Genomic DNA, 20,015 nt, shown 5'->3' on the forward strand with positions numbered 1-20,015 from the left:
ACTGTAACAGAGGAATTTCAATGGTTTTGTATGAGTGAAATGTCCAGCTAACTATAACACCCCTGAAACCTCTGGTTTGTTTAGTGAATTTCTAAGGTTTTTTTAAATGATAATTCCTAACTATAACCTGCTTGAAACCTATGGTTTTTTTCAGTAAATGTTAAAGGTTTTTTAAATGATAATTCCTAACTATAACCTGCCTGAAACCTATGTTTTTTTCCGTGAATTTCAAAGGTTTTTTAAATGACAATTTCTAATTAAAATGTTGATCACTTCCCCATGTTTTCAACAAGAAACCAAATCTGCAATGCTACCTAAAAAAAGCAATAGTTCCACTTACCACTAACAAATTAGCATCAACATTTAACTAGTGTAAGGACGTTGACTATGTACTGCTTGAATTACATCTAACTCATACCCATATTTAAAAAGCATTAAGTGATAGAGGTACTAATTATACACTTCCGACACCCTACAAAATCGCAATACCCAGCGCCACCACCACTACAACCACCCCTTCTGACCCCTCTCCCTCTACTACCTCAGAGGCAGCGCAAAACAGGACAACGGACCTTCCCAAGATAATATATCCCCTCAACAGCACACTAGCTCAATGTTCAGAGATGTGGCAACAAAGGAACTCGCACATCAACAATAATTTACATAATGCCAAGTCTACCGGTGAAATGCTATACACAACTCACTATAGAAGCTAAAAACTTTTCTGTGTGTAGATTTACCATTGATACGTGTGTACAGTACAGTGGACGCAACCATATTATCTCAGACTCTGGAGAATATCTCGGTCATGTAGCTTTGTTATCTCCCCCCCCTTGAAGCAGAAGTGGAGTGGGCTGATACAAAGTAAGCAACTCCAGCGTAAGACTATAAATAATTAGCTTACGCCTTGGGCGTGGTTCACTTCTGCAAAGAGAAAAGACTATGCCACAGCGAAGGTCCTCACCCTGCCACGTGGCTGCCACCATGACCACGTGCCTCCTCGATAGAAGTCGATTGCGAACTCAGCGCCACAGCACCGCAGACTTATGTCTGTATCGACTACTGCCTTTGATCTATACTGCGGACAGCAGGGTTCACAACTTGAATTCAGCTTTGGATCTACACTACGCACAGCATTGGATTTATCCTTCATTTATGTAAGGCAGAGACAATTCTACTCTATGTCCTCAGACTTTGTTAAAATAAGTGATACAAATTCTTCATCAGTGTCTGTGCTGACTACTGCCTTCAATCTACAGTGCGGTCAGTAGAGTTTACAACTTGATACCAGTGGCGCATCAGCACTAGATAGAACATTGAATTCAGTCTCGATTTATTTAAAGCAGAGACAAGAACTTCTTTCATATCACTTATAGATATAGTTGAATAATAAAATTCACGCTGCAAGTGCAAAGTCACACTTAATGACAGTCTACACTATGGACAACATATGTCACAATTTGAACCTCACTTTTTCTTCATTTGAAACCTACATTTTTTGGGGGGAGACAAAAATGGCTACACCACTGGAAAAATCATCTGATTCTGATCATCTTGTTGCTGTAGAATTGATAACCATCCATTGTATTTTTTTTCCTCTCAAAGTAAATGCAGTCCAGTATGCAACAGTCAATACTTTGAGTGCAGTCCGTTCAGACCACGCATCATCGCAGGGTGAGCACACACCAAACACCAGACGTACCACTAACTCAGTACACCCTACATAATCACCACGAGGCTTTATTAAGGCAAAATTCAATAGTCAAAAAACATTATCCCCAGTACGGCCTGCCTGGACCACGCATCATCACAGGTTATGTACGCGCTCAGTCCTAAAGTTAACACTAACTCAGTGCACCATAATTCATCGCCACGTGGCCGTATTCAGTCAGAATTCAACTGATTATTCATTCATTATTTATAGAGTGCAGTAGCAAACAAAGTGTAATGTCCCTCAAACTTACACAATATCCCTTTAGTAGCCTTCCTTTATAAATGTCTTTTATATCACTTCTAGGTTTAGTTGAAAAACAAAATTCACGCTGCAAGTGCAAAGGCACACTCAATGGTAGTCTACACTGCGGACAGCACAGGTCATAACTTGAACTATAATATCTCTAAAACATACATATTTCGACAATGTATTCCATACATGTTTCATCTTTTATTTCAATCGTGATTACTGATCATGCAGTCCAGTAGGCAACACGCTGAGTACCATACGTACCACTAACTCAGTTCATCATAAATAATCGCCACGTGACCTTATTAAGGCAAAATTCAGTAGCCAAAAGACATTCTTACCAGTGCGGTCTGTCTGAACCACGCATCATCGCAGGTTCCACACAAACCGACCCTACCTTAGTGCAGCACAACTCATGAACCCTTTACGATAGACTCCTCTGTGTATTATTTCACATGTAGTACTCCTACCTTTGTACAGCAGAAGTCATCAACCGTTTACGATTTAATATCTATGTATGATATCATGATTACTATTCTACTTGATACCAACAGCAACGTAATAAAATGGAGTCGAGCACACGTGCCCGTACGCACTTCAACTATATATCTGTGTCTGTGTATTTATTATGTTTCTAAAATGCTGCTCCTGCACCCTACCACATTATATTGTGCTGTAAATAGCGTATTACATCATCTTATCTCTGACAGTAAGTGTGGGATATTCCTCCTTTTTATTTATTTTTTTAACATATTTATATAGCGCAAAGTCAACCCAAAACTAAATCAGCAATTTACATGAGCACCGTATTTACAGTACATTTTCAGGCACGCATAGATTACGTCATTACTCTACAATAACAGGATGCGAATGCAACTCCGAGCCTCGAACACTGATTTCCAGCACCAAGTTCGACAATATACCTGAATGACCACATACGTATATATATTATCTGCCTTTCATGTGCCAAAACCTGCAACTTAAACCTTTCACAGCCATGTATTACTACATCTACAACACTCCACTGAATGTACAACAGACATTCATATTCGCAGAAATACGTCATGTCCACCATCTTTTATGTGTGCAACTATGGATAAATATAGGGTCAATGATACCCCGTACCTTCCATGTTAGCCATATTGCGGGACTTTACAGACATAAGACACATTTGCGTGTAAGACCCGGGTGACAGCAGCACTACAACATGGGCACCCAAATCAGTAGATTTTTCATGTAGCTCACGACAGAACCACGACCATAGCTCCGGAGTCATCGTTCACAGCCTCGCGCAGCACTGGCATATGTCAGTCCAGCCCACACAACATCGCTACAAGGCCCAGATTTCCATTGTCGTGATTTCTGACTTCCAGGCCTAGTTGGTAGAACGGCACACACACACTCCCTCATAGCTGGTATACACCCACACCACACCCATCCAGCACATGAGTCAAAACACACGTGCCCCTACCAATAAAAAAGATGGGGCACAAGTGCTCTACGCCATTTTAGAGTTGCTCCCATCACAAGCGCTGTGATGACCCGTCATAGTGGTTCCGACGCATCAAGTAGGCCCAAACCACAGAGCAGGGGGCCCACCACTACGTCCGTGGCCTCTTTGGTCACTGAGTTAGTGGTACCGCAAGGACTGACCGGGTGAGGAACCTTCGATGTTGATGAGAGCACGAGTATGTCGTTAGCCTTAGAGATATTAAGACTCAACACCATATGTTACACTTCTTGGTTGCTGAGCGGGACTGCATGATGTAGAAGGTGCCCTGTCCACGAAAAGGTGCGCAGTCAAGCCTGAGTGTGCAGAGGAGGGAGTAGATGGGGTGCAGCAGACTGGATACAAAAAGGCGACAAGCAATATAGGCGTACGCAGTCGTATATACTCTATCTTATTGCATTTGTATTTTTTTCCAATAGCAGGAAAGCTTTTATGATCGGTCCAATGTCCATCGCTTGTGATGATCGAAAGCACGTACATCACTGCGCACCACTTGCTTTCCCAACCGGATAAAAAACATTACTACTATAGTAATTTTACAAAAATCGAAGCCTATTAAACAAGTTGGAACTGTACAAATAGTTGTTTTTTAAATGCGGGAGGGAAGGTGTGTGAAAGGACGATGTCATTTTACTCCACAATAAGATAGTAACAATTACCAATCATAACATCTTTCTTTTACTATCTTTTAAATGTTAAGCTTCAGGGTGCATTATGTCCCGGCACACAGTGAAAGACACACCGGTGACAGAAAAGTGAGCTGCGAATATTCTTTGCAGTCACTCTTTTACTTCCTCTCTCAATTGATAAAGAAATGACGCACAATATTAACTTCCTTTTTATCTTACAGGTTGTGTTTCAAAAATTGGCGTTATCCCCCCTAACACCTCCAAAGCTCAACGTTCAAAGATTCTGCGATGATGCAGGGCCATCGTAACAACGTCTGAGATGGCTGCTTCGACACATTGTGCACCCTCTTTGAATCACGCCAATGGCACAAGGTGAGCAAAAAAGCTTGTTTCTGAAGCAACGAGAAGTTACCTGTGTGCGGAGAGAGTGGGTAGTGTGCAGCAGTCTGACGGCATACGAATGTACAATTACCTCCGGGCACTGGGAGTGGATAGGTTGCAACAGTCTCAGGGGCAGATTTACAAGCCCTGTACGCCACTTTTGCCTTACTGTTAACATGGGAAAAGTGACGCAAAAGTGGCGCAAGGAGCTTATAAATCTGCCCCTGAGTGCACAAGAAGAAGCACTCACCTTCGGACTCTGGGAATCAATGGGATGCAACAGTCTGGGTACGCAGTTGATGAAATACAATATCCTGAGTGTACAAAGACATAAAGCAAAAATATACCATGCTATTACTAACTCTATACTATCTTTCAGATCACTAAACTGGAGGGTGCACTATGAACCGGCACATGCTTGAACACAAAACAAAGGCAAAATGGTGAGCTACAAAGATTTTCTCAAGTATTAACTGCTCCATCTATTAATTTCTCTCTCTCACACTTTTAATGTTGTGTTTTCGCTTTTTCTCTCTCTCACTCTCTCTCACATTGTTTCTCTTTCTCTTTTAAAGTTATGGAAACTCCTGTCCACTCTGCCGATAAAAAAAATCAAGGCTGAATTTAATACAGTCTACAGTGTAGAACCAAAGCTGAGTTGAAGTTGTGAACTCTGTTCGCCACAGTGTTTACACAAGGTAAGCAGAGCGGCCTAGATACACAATGCCTCTGATTAAAAGCATTCCATACAGTAAATCTGACGCAGTAGACACTTCCGTACAGACACCTCTTCAACACGGGCTATAAGAGAGGTGGAATGTATCAGGCACACTACAGACGTGCAAATAACCAAATATTGCCAAGTGTTACCTTAATTTGTGATCTTTGACCTCATTCAGTCACATCGATCTAATTTTAAACACTTATTTTCATTTTTGTTTTGCAGATTACCTTGCATTGGAGTCCATCGAACATTTTCTTTATTATATTGGTATGTTAAAGTTACGTTTCTAGTTATTTATTGTTGTTTTAATAAAAGTTAATTTAAAAAGTATATACGTCTTCTTTTTCTAACAACATTTCACTATTATTTAGAGTGATAATCATATGCTTACAAAACATTTAACAATTAAAATAGAAATGATGTTTAGAACTAGAAGTATAATACTGAGGCTAACTCTTTACCAGCTCTTTACCAAAGTCTGTAGCTGGTATTAACGGTTCGTATGGAAAATTTTAAAAACTCCAGCACAGTAACTGTTTGGATTAGCAACATTGTGTGGTGAACTTGTTACCTGTGTGCTTTGTTAAGAATTTCATCAACTGTTACTATGGTAACAGGCAGTAAGCAGTTTGGGGGTAGGGTTGAAAGGTACTGCCTGAATAGAAACCTTATGTTTACCCAGGATCCTCTACATAACAGAAAGGAAAGCAAACTAAGACAGATCACTGTAGCAGATTTACAAGCCCCTTGCACCACTTTTCCCATGTTAAAAGTGATGCAATAGTGACGCAAGGAACTTGTAAATCTGCCACATCACATATTAAACATGCTTAAGTCTACTTCAGAACAGATGTTAGGATCCCACATAAACCGCAGTTAGCGAGAGTTTTCCTATCGGATCTCAAATCCAGGGCCGCCTTGTAAATACAATGCTATTGTCATACCTCCCTCTTACTTTTTATATTCTCATAGAAACACCTACCTTGCCACTGAGAACATCTACATTGCAACTCAGTGGAGATGCGAGGCAAGCCCTTAGCAAACCAGCTGCTAACATGCATTAATGCATCTTATCGTCACCTAGTAAATAGGGCAATATAATGTTCACCACATTTTTGGCTTTTTAAAAAAAATTGCAGCTAAATGGCACATGTTAATATGCCCTCAAGTTTCCTATGACATAGCGGGAACCTCAATTCCCGCCTTGACATACCAAACAGCAGTATCCCGGGGGTAGACACCCCGAGACACAGCAGGAGATGCTCCTGGGGGATGGTGTTCCCCAAGGCTTTTGACTGCTCCAGAATGCAGACCACGCTACCTCCTCCCAAAATATAAAATGCTCCACAGGGTAGTAACCCCCGGGGCTTAGACGGACCTTTGAGCTCCCTCACCCATTTATTTTGTAGCACCAAGGAATGGTGGTCCCCGGGCTACAGGGCCCCTCCGGACCCCCATCAAATGTAATATTTTAGACCCCGGGATTCGGCCCTCCCAGGTAGCTAATTTTTAAACAAGCACAGGGGCCCGTGCTTCATTTTTATTTTTATTACAACGGATCCATGCACAACACCATCAGATGGACCCACACAGAATTCACAAATTGCAAAAGCAAAAATTTAGTCTATGTAATTATTTGTCCTTGTGATAAACTTTGCATCGGCAAAACCACACAACAAGTTTCACAGAGATTGGCTCAACACCGATCGAGGATAAAACAAAAGGTTTTGAATGCACCAATGGTCCAACACTGTTTAGATCAAGGTCACACAGAAAGAGAACTGAAATGGGCAGTACTGTCAAAAATTAAAGTTCCGCCGAGAGGAGGAAATGTAGAAGCACTGTTACTAAAGAGGGAAGCTTATTTGATTTTAAAATCTGACTGCGTGAGTGCAGGGTTGAACGAACACACAGAATGCCACAATCAGTAAACGGGTCCAATGTATAATAGACCACTGCAAAAATGCCTTTTACCATTATGAACGTCCCGGACTACATGTCCCACAAGCACCAGGTCACATGTCCAGTCCTTAAGCACCCATGTAACCACAACATTCATTCACTCGAGGGATCTTGAAGCAGACGGTATCGTCCTAAAATGAACTCCGCAGGTAAATTGCCGCACGTGCCCATTAAGACAGAACACAGACACGCGGAACCCAAATCTCTAAAACTCATGTTCCCCTTACTTTTGTAGCATTAACGGCATTCCCGGAACAGTAAAGAAAAAGGTGACGCCCCATCTACTAAACGCTCGGCGTTTAGCACGCCAGGAAACCAACTTTAAGTAAGTGCACGACATTGTTGCAAGCGGTAACTTTAAAACAATGTAAGACGACTGAACAAATGTCCCGCTAAATAAAACTTACCTTGAACCCCGCAGCACAAATATCGATCATTAAAACAGAGGTGGCGCCCCGATTGCTGATAAGCCTGGTGCTCCATGCCCTAGCGAACAACAACAAGTAAGTGCCAGTAATTCCAGTAGCCTGCCGATGACCGTTGCCTACAGATTCACCAGTAAGCCAATTACAAAAACGTTTAATTAATCTTACAGCCTTGGAGTTCGATTGAATAAAACAGAAAACATAGACTGGACGACATGTACCGCCTGACAATCACGTGAGTTGAGCACACAACCACTGTTGTAAAATAGCGCCAATCAGTCCTCACAGAGAATAAATAGAAACAATATCACTGTTTTTATTACAGAACACAGTGAGTCATTCAAGAGCTCAAAGAGACGATTTACACAACTGTAAATTCGACAATAAGGTAACAATAATGTAGATACGTACAAATATCAGAGACACCATAGGTGAAGGTCCTAAACTAAAGTATGCCCTACGCTTACATTTACACAGGTACCCAGCCCGAAGCCCTGAAGAAGAGCCTGACAAGTAAAAGACAGGCTCGGAAACGCGTTGGCTAATTATTCATTCGTCTCAATTCCGAATGTTGTTTATTTGCGCATAAGGCTCCTTTCAAATGATTGAATTGAATAGAATATTAATGTATTGCATGCCTTTGCGCTATTAGGCCAGACATTTAGCAAAAGTTGCATCTTAGTGGCCTTAAAGAAGTGGTGGATAGGGTACTATCACGAAGAGAAATAATGAGTTGTTTGATGAATGTTTTTGATAAAAAATCGTTATAAGTGTTTAATGTTTGTTTCACACCGTAATAATTGTTTTCAGCACTTGTAAATGTATTTGTCTTTGTGCAAGACAGCAAGTAAACCTCGGACTGTTGTCAAATGACTGCAAAAATTGTCTTACTGTTTTACAATAATCAAAATATACAAAACACCTAAGGATTAAATACCTTAGGGTAAGATTCTGCTCTAAATAATAAACTCAGCAGAACAAAAACAGTGACCGGGTGCCTTCTTTTTGAATCTATAAGTGTCCTACCCGGCCACAGTGCAGGACAAAACCCCACTTGTAGCAAAATTGGCATACCAAACAGAAGTATCCCGGGGGTAGACACCCCGAGACACAGCAGGAGATGATCCTGGGGGATGGTGTTCCCCAAGGCTTTTGACTGCTCCAGAATGCAGACCACGCTACCTCCTCCCAAAATATAAAATGCTCCAGAGGGTAGTAATCCCCTGGGCTTAGACGGACCTTTGAGCTCCCTCACCCATTTATTTTGTAGCACCAAGGAATGGCGGTTCCCGGGCTACAGGGCCCCTCTGGACCCCCATCAAATGTAATATTTTAGACCCCGGGATTCGGCCCTCCCAGGTAGCTAATTTTTAAACAAGCACAGGGGCCCGCGCTTCATTTTTATTTTTATTACAACGGATCCATGCACCGAACGCACATTTCTCCGTTTTTCAACAAAAAAACCCACATTTTTGGGGGGTCCCAGGGATCCCTGTGGGACCCCCTAAGCAGGTCTAGAGGGTCAAAATATGTCTTACCTGCCCCCTTTATACCTTTTTAACACTTGTTCCACTAATTTCTAGACCCTCGCTTCTACCGAGACACAAAATGGCAGCCAACACTTCCTGGTTTCGAATGTTGACAACCACTTGACAACCAATTAGCATTCAGCACGTGATCGGGACGGTGCGCTTAGTGTGCACACAAAATACGCCCATCCACCGAGGCCATAGATACATATGTACTTTTACTTGTAATTTTCTCAAAAACTACTGAACGTATTTACACCATTTAAGCAAAAGGCACGAGTCTGAACCGAGGACTACCTCTTTGCCAAATTTGGTATAATTCTGTTCAAACGTTCGAGCTGTACCTGCAGTGAAAGGTTCCTATGGAAAATTGCATGGGGAAAACACGTTTTGAGACCCCCCATTTTTCTCTGCTCCCACTTCAAATGCAATATTTTAGACCATGGGATTGGTCCTTCCCAGGTAGCTAATTATTAAACAAGCCCAGGAGCCCGTGCTTCGTTTTTCTTTTTTTTTACGGAGGATCCATGCACCCAGCACACATTTCTCAGTTTTTAAAAAAAATTAAAAATTGGGGGGGGCCTAGGGGTCCTTGTGGGACCCCCTGAGCAGGTCTAGAGGGTAAAAATATTTCTTACCTGCCCCCTTTATACAATTTAAACACTTGTTCCACTAATTTCTAGATCCTCGCTTCTACCGAGGCACAAAATGGCTACCAACACTTCCTGGTTTCGAATGTTGACAACCACTTGACAGTCAATCAGCATTCTGCGCGTGATCGGGACGGTGCACTTATAATCCGCGCATCCACTGAGGCCATAGATATATATGTACTTTTAATTGTAATTTTCTCAGGAACTACTGAACAGATTTACACCATATAAGCAAAAGACATGAGTCTGAACCAAGGACTACAACTTTGCCAAATTTGGTGTAATTCCGTTCAGCCGTTCGGACTGTAGCCGCGATGAACGGTACTTATGGAAAATTGCATGGGGAAAATATGTTTTGGGACCCCCCTTTTTTCTCAGGCCCCGCTTCACGAATCACCCCAAGACTTTCAGGATAGGAGAGGACCGGAGTGCCCCACCAGTTTCGAAAATGTTGCGAAGATTCGTCAACCGGTGCCTAAGTTATTCCAAATAGAATGTTGCGGATTTCCTATGGAAAATAGGTCCTGACTATAACTACCAACTGGCGAGTGCATTTTACCATGAATTTATGAGACTTGATTTTATGGATGATTGGTTTTATGGTATTTAATGGCACACTTGTACTGGCTTTTTCTTGTTTGGATATGAACTGGAAAGATCTGCCACTTACATTATACTAGCCGATAACTCGTAATTATATGCTTTTTTGCTGCTTTCTTCTCCTTGGTCAATATTTCGTCCAATCTATATGATATGCATTACAGTCTACTGTACTTATCTTAATTACTTTATTCAATGAAATTCAGAATTTTAGGCATAATTTCTCTTCTGTGCCCTTCTCCCGTCCCAACTAATCAACCCTGTGATACTATACCCGGCTGGGTTAGTTTTGGACATAGTAGGGATTGTCCAAGATCATGATTGATCAACATAGGGCTGAAAAATGTGTGATATTGTTGTTATAACAAATCACTAACTGTAACTTTATCGATTTGCACTGTTTTTACATTCACTTTTTGCACTTGCACTTTGGAAGGTCACAACCTTTATATGGTAGGGACATTAATATGAATTTTTGACATATGTGAACCTTGGGTATATATACCAAACATCATCAGTGATTATGATTTTGATAATTACCATGAGTCAAATCTATGTTATAATCAAATGTGCATTGTGCAGTAATTTATGATTTTTTCTCTTTTTTTGATTTGATCTCATACAATACCATTGGTCTTTCACTTAGTGAAATAATGATCATTCTGGTGAACAAAATGATATGCACAATAGACACAATCTTGGGTTCTAATGCATTTGTATTTGCAGATATATTATTTCCATCACGTTTTGAAAATATACATGTGGCCCCTACCAGTGTTTATTTCGATACGTATATGGTTGTGAAAGTCTTTCTTCCATTACATTGTTTGAACCATGTGACCTTCTTTGCACAGGATTGGTGGTTTGCGTGTTCAAATTGTATACATAAAAAAATGTTGGGTCACTGAGCACTTTATTTCCAGTGAGCAAGGTGACTGCGTTCGCCGAAACGCGTCTGGATACACATGGCAGTTCTTGGAAAATTAATTAAATAAACAAATACCTGCTTATAAGAGGAAACAAGCAAGTGTCCGTTTCTCTGTTGTTCGCGAGCACGGACGCAAACGGAGTGGTTGATTGATTTCGTATATGTATATCTATGTATATATGCATATATGTGAATATATAAATATATATATATCAATCCAATAACGACGACGCTGTGTTCGGTTCAAAAGTTTATTTCAAACTGCCGGTATCAAACGCGTTTCAACTGCAAAGCAGTCTTGGTCACTGATAGGTTTGATGCATTTGATGCCGGCAGTTTGAAATAAACTTTTGAACCGCACACGGCGTCGTCGTTATTGGATTGATTTCTAGGACCCACTCTTGAGGGTCCCTGTGACGACACAGCTCGCGATAAGGAGTGGCAAGGAACTACTCGGGAGAAGCGAGAGGATATATATATTCACCCGGTGTAGGAAACTTGATGTAGGAGTCCAGGTGAGTCAACATTCCCTCCAAGACATTTCGTAGCTCACGGCTGAACAAAGTTTGTGACATACCACCAACACTAGCCACAGTGTGTTGGAAGGTACCGGTGGCAAAGAAGTGCAGGGCTGCCATCACCTTCACCTTAGGTGTCAGTGCTGTTTATATATATATGATCAAGGCCGAGTTTGGCTGAAATGCATCATGGTAGCAATGGTGGCTCACTGAGAATCAACACCTGAATTTGCCCTTAAACTGGGTTTGTCGTCCATTTTTTCCAGCCAAGGAGAAGTACAAGCAGAGTGTGGCGATGTGTATATATATATATATATATATATATATATATATATATATATATATATATATATATATATATATATATATATATATATATATATATATTATATATATATATATATATTTATATGTATACATGTATATGTTATCCAACAAAACAGGTTACCCATGTAAAAACGCTGTCGCACAAGAAAGTTAATTCCATGCTTTTAATGCGAGCTGCCAGCACATCATGTTCACTCCTCCAGTGAATATCAGCAAAACCAAACGCGTTTTGGGCACCACTCTGCCCTTGGTCACTGGCTACAAGAAAAGTCTCGGTTGCAGGTGGGAGCATTTATTAACGACCCGCCCCAGTGGGCGTGTGCCACATTGCTTTATGGTCCTTGTAGTTTTTCTCTTTACACCTCCGTGTTACTGTCACAATTTGTTGTAAGTAAAGTTTTATTCCCAAGTGGGTTACCTCTGGAGGGAAATCACAACATGCTGCCAATGTAAAATCTCGCATTCAGCGGGCTCTCTTGTCCTCTCAGCCCACAGAACTCCAAGAGCCAATATATATAAAATGTTGTAGCTATTATCTTCCTCCCCACTCCCCTTCTTAGTAGTAATGGTATTAGGAGGAGGGGGAGGAGGAGGAGTAATAGCGGTCGAATTTCTACTAGTAGTAATAGTACTAGTTATACTTATAATACTCCTCCTACTGCTACTAATACTACTACTAATATTCTAATATTAACATCATAATAATGGTCTAGCAAGTATTTTCTTTCTTATTATTATTCCTTCTTCCATGTTTTATATAATATTGTTATTAGAATTATTAATATTATTACGCGACATGTTATTTTATTTGCCCCTGCCGGAGTGCACTCTGAGTCTGAAGTTTCAAATGTAGCTTTGGAACACCCCTTTCGGCCCACGGTATGTGGGGGCAGGCACCAGCCTATAGCAACCCCTCGCCTCGAAGACTGCTTAGTGCAGCAGGTTTGTTTGTCCCTTGCCAGCCCGCCATTGTTTGAGATAAAGGAGTTAGCCTCTCGTCTGGAAGTGTGATGGATGGTCTGTAATAAGCCTTTTTACTCTGTAAAGAAGTGCCTGGCGCGGCGTGAGCCTCCTGGCTCATTTATATCCCACAGCAGGAGAAGTGCATGTGAAACCAAGAAGTCAGGTTTCCATGATGACCTTCTTGGAGACAGTTAACTCCCTCGCCCTCTTTCCAGCACCACAAAATGCCTCAAGCTAAGACTGGAAAGACTACCCTCTGCTAACTTCACCTATTTGTTTTTGTAATTGTCTGAGGAAAAATTCTCATAAAAATATGTTTTAGGGGTAAATATCTCTGCAAATATGTCTATTTAGCACATAAATTCTGTTGTCAGACGCATTATTGAATCAGCAGACTCCTTCACAAATGTCTCTATGGTTCTCTGTCTTCGTACTGGTGCGACAAGAATATGATTGGCCAGAGACGTGGTCAGTCAACTGGCATTACTACCAAAATCTACGTTATTGTAAAGGTAACACCCAAAAAGTGGGTGGAGCTTCTGAATGGCAGCCACTATTTGTAAAGCCCATGCCCTAAGAACACGTCACAATCTCCTACAGATAACAGCACATAAAGCACCATTGTGGTACAGCTGAACAGGACAGTAGACACAAGTTTAATGTGACCCTTCAACTGGGGCACACTTTCCTGTTGTATTATCACCTACATGCAGTGGTGCTGGGACCACTTTTTCAGAGTGGGGTTGCTGCCATCAATATCATATCGCTGAACTCCTTAGGGCTGTGAAAAGTGCACATGTTGCACAAAGGACAAGTGTAAAAAATGAGCCACGCCCATTTAGCAAGACAACTGGTGGTGAATGTTGGAGCGGGCTGTCACAAATACATTACTAAAACATGTGTGGAAGTTCATTGTCATTTACAGACAGCACATTTCCCCTTGGAATGACCACTAACTTATCACAGACATTGTTTTAGTGATAAAACTAAATCGTGCACAAACAATAATGAGCCCGATTACGATGTTGGGCGTAAAGTCTCTTACCAGCGGTCAGAGGCTTTCTGCCCGACATGGTAGGTTTAAAGTCTTACCACTGTATGAAGATGACAGCGGTCGGAGTGTAAACCGGTAGGAGAATCCGAAATGGTTCCGACGGGCTCCATAATCCCTTAAGGACAGCGTTTCTTCCGTCTAGATAATGATGTTGGTGTCTGATGGCGATTCAATGTCGGCCTTTCCGACATGAAAAGGCTGTCGGAAAGCAACACTGGGGCTCTTAACCGGGCCCGCTTCCCCCCTACCCTCCACAATGTGGCCTGGGGGGTGTACCTATGGTATGTGCCACACTGTTCAGGGATATTTGTAAACACCCTTTTTTCAATGACAGCTTGTGCTGTGGGGGTTTTCAGCCCGCCGCTCAAGCTCCCATGGGAAAATTGATGTTTCCGACAGCACTATGTGTAGTCACATCCTAATTAGGTCGTAGGAACTGCCGACCTATGGTCGGACAGTTTCTTCCAATATTAACCCGTTCTATGCTCATGACGGAGCCGCTCCGTCATGAACCTCGGTTGAGCTGTGCTCATGACGGAGCGGTTCCGTCATGGCCCGCTGGGCGCGCCTGCGCGGAGCGAATTTCGCGCCTGCGCTTAGCGTTCCATTGAGCGGGCGCGTTCGTGACGGAACCGCTCCGTCACGAGCACAGCTCAACCGCGGCTCGTGACGGAGCGGCTCCGTCACGAGCATGCGAGCGCCGCTCACCCCCCCCGCCCCCTTAGCGCGGCGGCGGAATTCCAGCCGCAGCGAAGGGGTTAAGGCCAATGTGTGGAAATTAGGTTTCAGTAAATATTTGTCACTTTGGCATCACCAAGTAAAGTGTCTTGGATTGCTTTGGTCCTAATAAAATCTTGTTTCCTTCACACACCAGATTTATCAAAAAAGCTGTTAATTTGTGCCTTCATAAGTGCTGATGTATTTTGACATACTTGTACTGTTTATTTATAGGTATTTCAGTTTTGTTGTGCATTAGAAAAGAAAGCCATTAGCATTCCTTTCACGCGAGCAAGGCTGCCACATTGTCCGCTTTACAAAATCCTCTCACTTTGCATTCAGGGAAAGAAAAGTAAACACCAGTCTCCATATCAAAAGAATAAGCGGCAATTTGTCAGAAGACATAGTTAGCCTCAGATTTGACCTCTTTCTTTGAACACGTAGCAAATGTAACAATATAAAATAAAGGCCCCTTTCTACTCATTCATCTTTGGAACTCCAGCATTTTCGTTTTGGGGATACTGAAAAACCCCAGAACCCCAACTTCCAGAGCCTATGTGCATATGTGAAAAGGGATGTGTGACATTAAAGAAATTAGACCTTAAAGGGAATCAGTAGTGGCGTTGGGTCTTCCGTTTATAAGAACCAGCTTTGCTTTTTCAAAGTCATTATTAGGTTTCTTTCTATGTGGTAAGGTGGGCCAGAACCAGCAAGTTACACCCCTGAATTTAGGCTCTCAGCCCCAAATTTGATGACACTGGTTTGATGAGCATCGACATTAATACCCAAGTAGTTAGAGTGACCATGACACTCCACGTTATCATTGACACTACTTCTAGTCCCAAAGTTTTCAAGTACAAATCAATGCTAACAGGTGTGTCAGTCTAATTGGTTCTCCGAAAGCAAACCAACACTACTACACCCAGAATGCATTAGGCAGACACACAAACAAATGTTCAGGACTGAAAACTTGCTGTAATGACGTGGAGTGAGGTGGTCATCCGACAAGAGGTTCATTTTATCTTTTGAACAACGTAACTGCCTTTGGTAAGATTGTTGCTACAGGAATGCCACTTACAATCATACATAGATATTGGATAGATATGATATGGTTCCCTGTCACCAGCACACCAAGTTCCGATCTTGGGCATTCATTTTCATAAATACCTATTTACATGTGTGTTAATCCACTGGGGTCAGTTGTAATTAACACAACGTATAATTCATAGAATATAGTAAGTTGGTAAAGGAAGGGCCAAGAGTGGAAAATTGTGTCCCACCTGGCATGAAATCATCAGGTAACTTCATAACTCATATTCATAGCTAGGCAGTGCAGGCTTTAGACAGGGGTTAGTCTTTGTTAAGCAACCTCAGCAAATGTCACCGTTCAACTTCAGATGTCTAAAGGTTTTACTCATATGTACTCCCTTCATCCAAGACCCCTACTACCAATGCCTAGTGGAAGCTTGAATGATGAAACAAACTAAAAGACCTCCACCTGGATTAGGTTTCATTGTTGGACAGAATCACTTTGTTTATGCAGTGTTCATTTTTGAGAACCTTTCAGCATTTGGGGCCAGATGTACGACCGTTTTTTGCAGTTCCAAGGGGGTTTTAGGCCCGTTTGCGACTGCAAAAAACATGTGGTCCATGTACCAACCCTATTTTGTGAGTCGCTAAACAATTGGCGACTCGCAAAATAGGGTTAGCGATTCGCCATTAGGAAGGGGCATTCCAAGGGCGTCCCTTCCTAACAGCGACTCCAAAACCAATGTATGAATGTTTTGCGACTGCAATTGCCGTCGCAAAACACTCGCAGCTTACAACCCTTCTCAGAAGGGTGGTAAGGCACTCACAAATGGGAAGGGGTCCCCAGGGAACCCCTTCCCCTTTGGGAATGCATGCACAATTATTTTTTGAGGGCAGGCAGTGGAAAAAATGAAACCTAAAAGCTTCATTATTTTTTAAATGAAAAAAAAAACTGCTTTATTTAAAAGCAGTCCCAGACATGGTGGTCTGCTGACCCCAGCTGACCACCATCCCTGGGAGTGCTGGCCATTCCCAATGGGGTTGCAAATTGCAACTGCCTCATTAATATTCATGAGGCATGCAATTTGTGACCCCCATTGGGAATCCCAAAGAGTGTCTCAGACACTGTTGTACATAGCATTTTGCGACTCACAATTTGTCGCAGTTTGCGAGTCGCAAAATGCTATAGTCGTACATCTGCTCATAATTATTTATTTATATTTTTAGCATGGTGGAATAACTTTACTCTAACACTTTATATCAGTGGTATTTTTACTTCAAGTTTTATCATTTTTAGGTCTTGGCCTAAGCCATCCCGTTAGGGATGCTTTGGTGAGATATAAAGTAGGTGCTTTTAAAAATGCTCCCAAAGTGCGGATCGGGTACAGTTCATGTGCCGGGGCGCGCGCACCATTTGTCCGCCTAATGATCAATTTTGCGGCTACTTTGATGTTCTCAGTAAGTCGCGGGGCCACTGAGAACATCAAAGGGCGGCGAAAGTGATCACCATGCCCTCACTTTGCTGCTTTGCTTGTTAATCTAGTCCTCTCTCTGTGACCTTTATTGCTCCCACAGCTGCTCTTAAGGAGCTCCCTTTGAACAATGTCTGCTGGGCGAAGCATGAGAAAGGCCCAGCTGCTTCTCCTGTTGTGTTTTTCCCACCCACTTTCCCCCAGACTTAGGGAACTTTGGGTCATTGTAATGGGTAAATGGTCAGAAATGGCCGAATGCGTGCCCGCATTCTCTGGTCACTTGCCTCAGTCCTGCTCCCAGTAGCGATGGGCGCTTTGGCCTACACGTTCTGTGCAGCCTGTTCGCCTCGGCCTCAGCTGCCCAGCGCTGCCGTTCTCCTCGTCCTCCTAGTGGTTGCGGCATCTGCACACAAGATGAGAATGGGAAAGAGGCAGAACAGAAGCGAATAATAAAGTGAGCCTCTGTTAATGTTAGTCTGTGGGCTCTTTTCTATTATCATGGCACTCCTGCTGATGCCCCAGTAATTGCTCTGAAAAATGCACCAATTTGTTCCTTTTTCGGTGATGTGAAATTGCAAGGGTATTAGCTGGTGCAATGATGTGCGCGGGTCACTTATGACTAATGCATGGATCATGGAAAGCTCCATCCCGCTGCTAGGTGGCAGCGATGTCCACAAACTAATCATGGGAAAGCACCTCTGGATGAGTAGCGTGCCCGTACATGAAACTGTATCCTTTTTGCCTGACGTGCTAGTTCTTCTGCGAATCTCAAATGGGGTTGCTACCTGCCTTCTTTCCACCCTGCATCCCTACATGCCAGGGGGGTGGTTGCACAGGCCAGATAAGAAAAGTGCCCTATGATGTTATATATACTGCTCGGGTGAGCAGCTTGAAAGGGCAGACTGTTTGGAGGCACACAGTTGCTTTCGGCTTGTCCTGTGCATGTCCCCAGTTACGAGCTGGCTAAGGACTCGTCTGTTCTCATCGGCACTTATTCCAGGAGGAGCACAGCTTCCACGTTTGTTATCTTGGGAGCAGTTCCAGTCCTAGATCATTTCCAAAGCTCTTTTCTGTACATACCTTTTACCCCCAAAATCATTACTGCTTTGGCTTGGTTGCAAGGCTGGAGAAGCAGTTAAGGCAGTTTTTAAACATTTATTGGTTTAAATCATGGCTACGGCCCCCTGACCACCATCGATTGGTTTGGGAGTCTTTCTGTGCTGAGGGTAAAGATACTTACCTTTGGTAGCTTTCTGTTTTTGTGGGCATTTGACCTTCCCACAGATTTGCTGATCGTCGCGTTCTGCCCTCTTCTGAGGATGGTTGTTTTTTTTTTGCAATCTGTAGCATGTGGCTGTATATACACATGCTCTGCATTCTACTGACATCTAGTGTTGGGCCCGGACACTTGCAGCTTGTTTTTAGGTCTCGGCCTAAGTCATCCCGTTAGGGATGCTTTGGCGAGATATAAAGTAGGGGCTTTTAAAAATGCTCCCAAAGTGCGGATCGGGTACAGTGCATGTGCGCCGGGTGCGCGCACCATTTGTCTGCCTGCTGATCACTTTTGCAGCCACTTTGATGTTCTCAGTGAGCCGCGCGGCCACTGAGAACATCAAAGGGGCCGTGATAGTGATCACCTTGCCCTCACTTTACTGCTTTGCTTGTTAATCCAGTCCTCTCTCTGTGACCTTTATTGCTCCCACAGCTCCTCCCCAATGAGCTCCCTCTGAACAATGCCTGCTAGGCGAAGCATGAGAAAGGCCCAGCTGTAAGCAGCCTGCCTTTACACAGACCCCCCCAAACACAATTACAGCAAGCCCCAGAATGCAATGCTGCCACGGCATTCTGTCCTCTTCCAGCAGCACAGCCCCTGTGCCCCTTATCTCTTCCCTCAAAGACCACCGCTGCACTGCTGCTACATATTGATGTGATGTTGATAACATTGCAACTTCATAAGCCCTCCCCCAGACAACCTTATCTTGGTTGGACCCTGAGCCTTGCCATTCAGTACCCCTCCTAACTACTGAAGGGCAGGAGCAGACGAAAAACATCTTCTAAGACAGGGGAGTCCATCAGTGGTCCAGGAGGGCTTTCTCTGTGTTAGATGTTCAGGCTTGCCATAAGAAACACCATTGGGCGCTTGGTGTGCTACAAGCAGGCTAAAGATGGCTCACTTCATGCCCCTAGGATGCGTGGATTCAGGGATCATGTTTATAAAGTTGTTTTTTAGTGACCAGCATGCCTCGAGGCAGAGGCGCTACACTTTGTATGAAGCGATGTCTCACACCATCATGTGCTTCCCGTGCTCCAAGCTGGTTAAAGACTGCTCACTTCATGCCCCCACGCTGCAGGCTCAGACTCCATCTTAGCTGACTACCAGTGTGAGCTGCATCCCACACGGCATTTGTGATGTCGCACAGCGCTCTTTGACTGACAACCAGCATGCCTCCAGGCAGAGGCGCTACACTATATGTGAAGCGAGGTCTCACACCATCGGGCGCTTCGCGTGCACTTCATGCCCCCAGGAGGCGTGGACTCAGGGATCATGTTTCTGAAGTTGTTTTTTAGTGACCAGCATTCCTCGAGGCAGAGGCGCTACACTGTATGTGTACGCCACACAATTACACTCTA

The sequence above is a fragment of the Lissotriton vulgaris genome, chromosome 2_1, assembly GCF_964263255.1.
Source record: "Lissotriton vulgaris chromosome 2_1, aLisVul1.2, whole genome shotgun sequence".
In the NCBI taxonomy this organism is placed as follows: Eukaryota; Metazoa; Chordata; class Amphibia; order Caudata; family Salamandridae; genus Lissotriton; species Lissotriton vulgaris.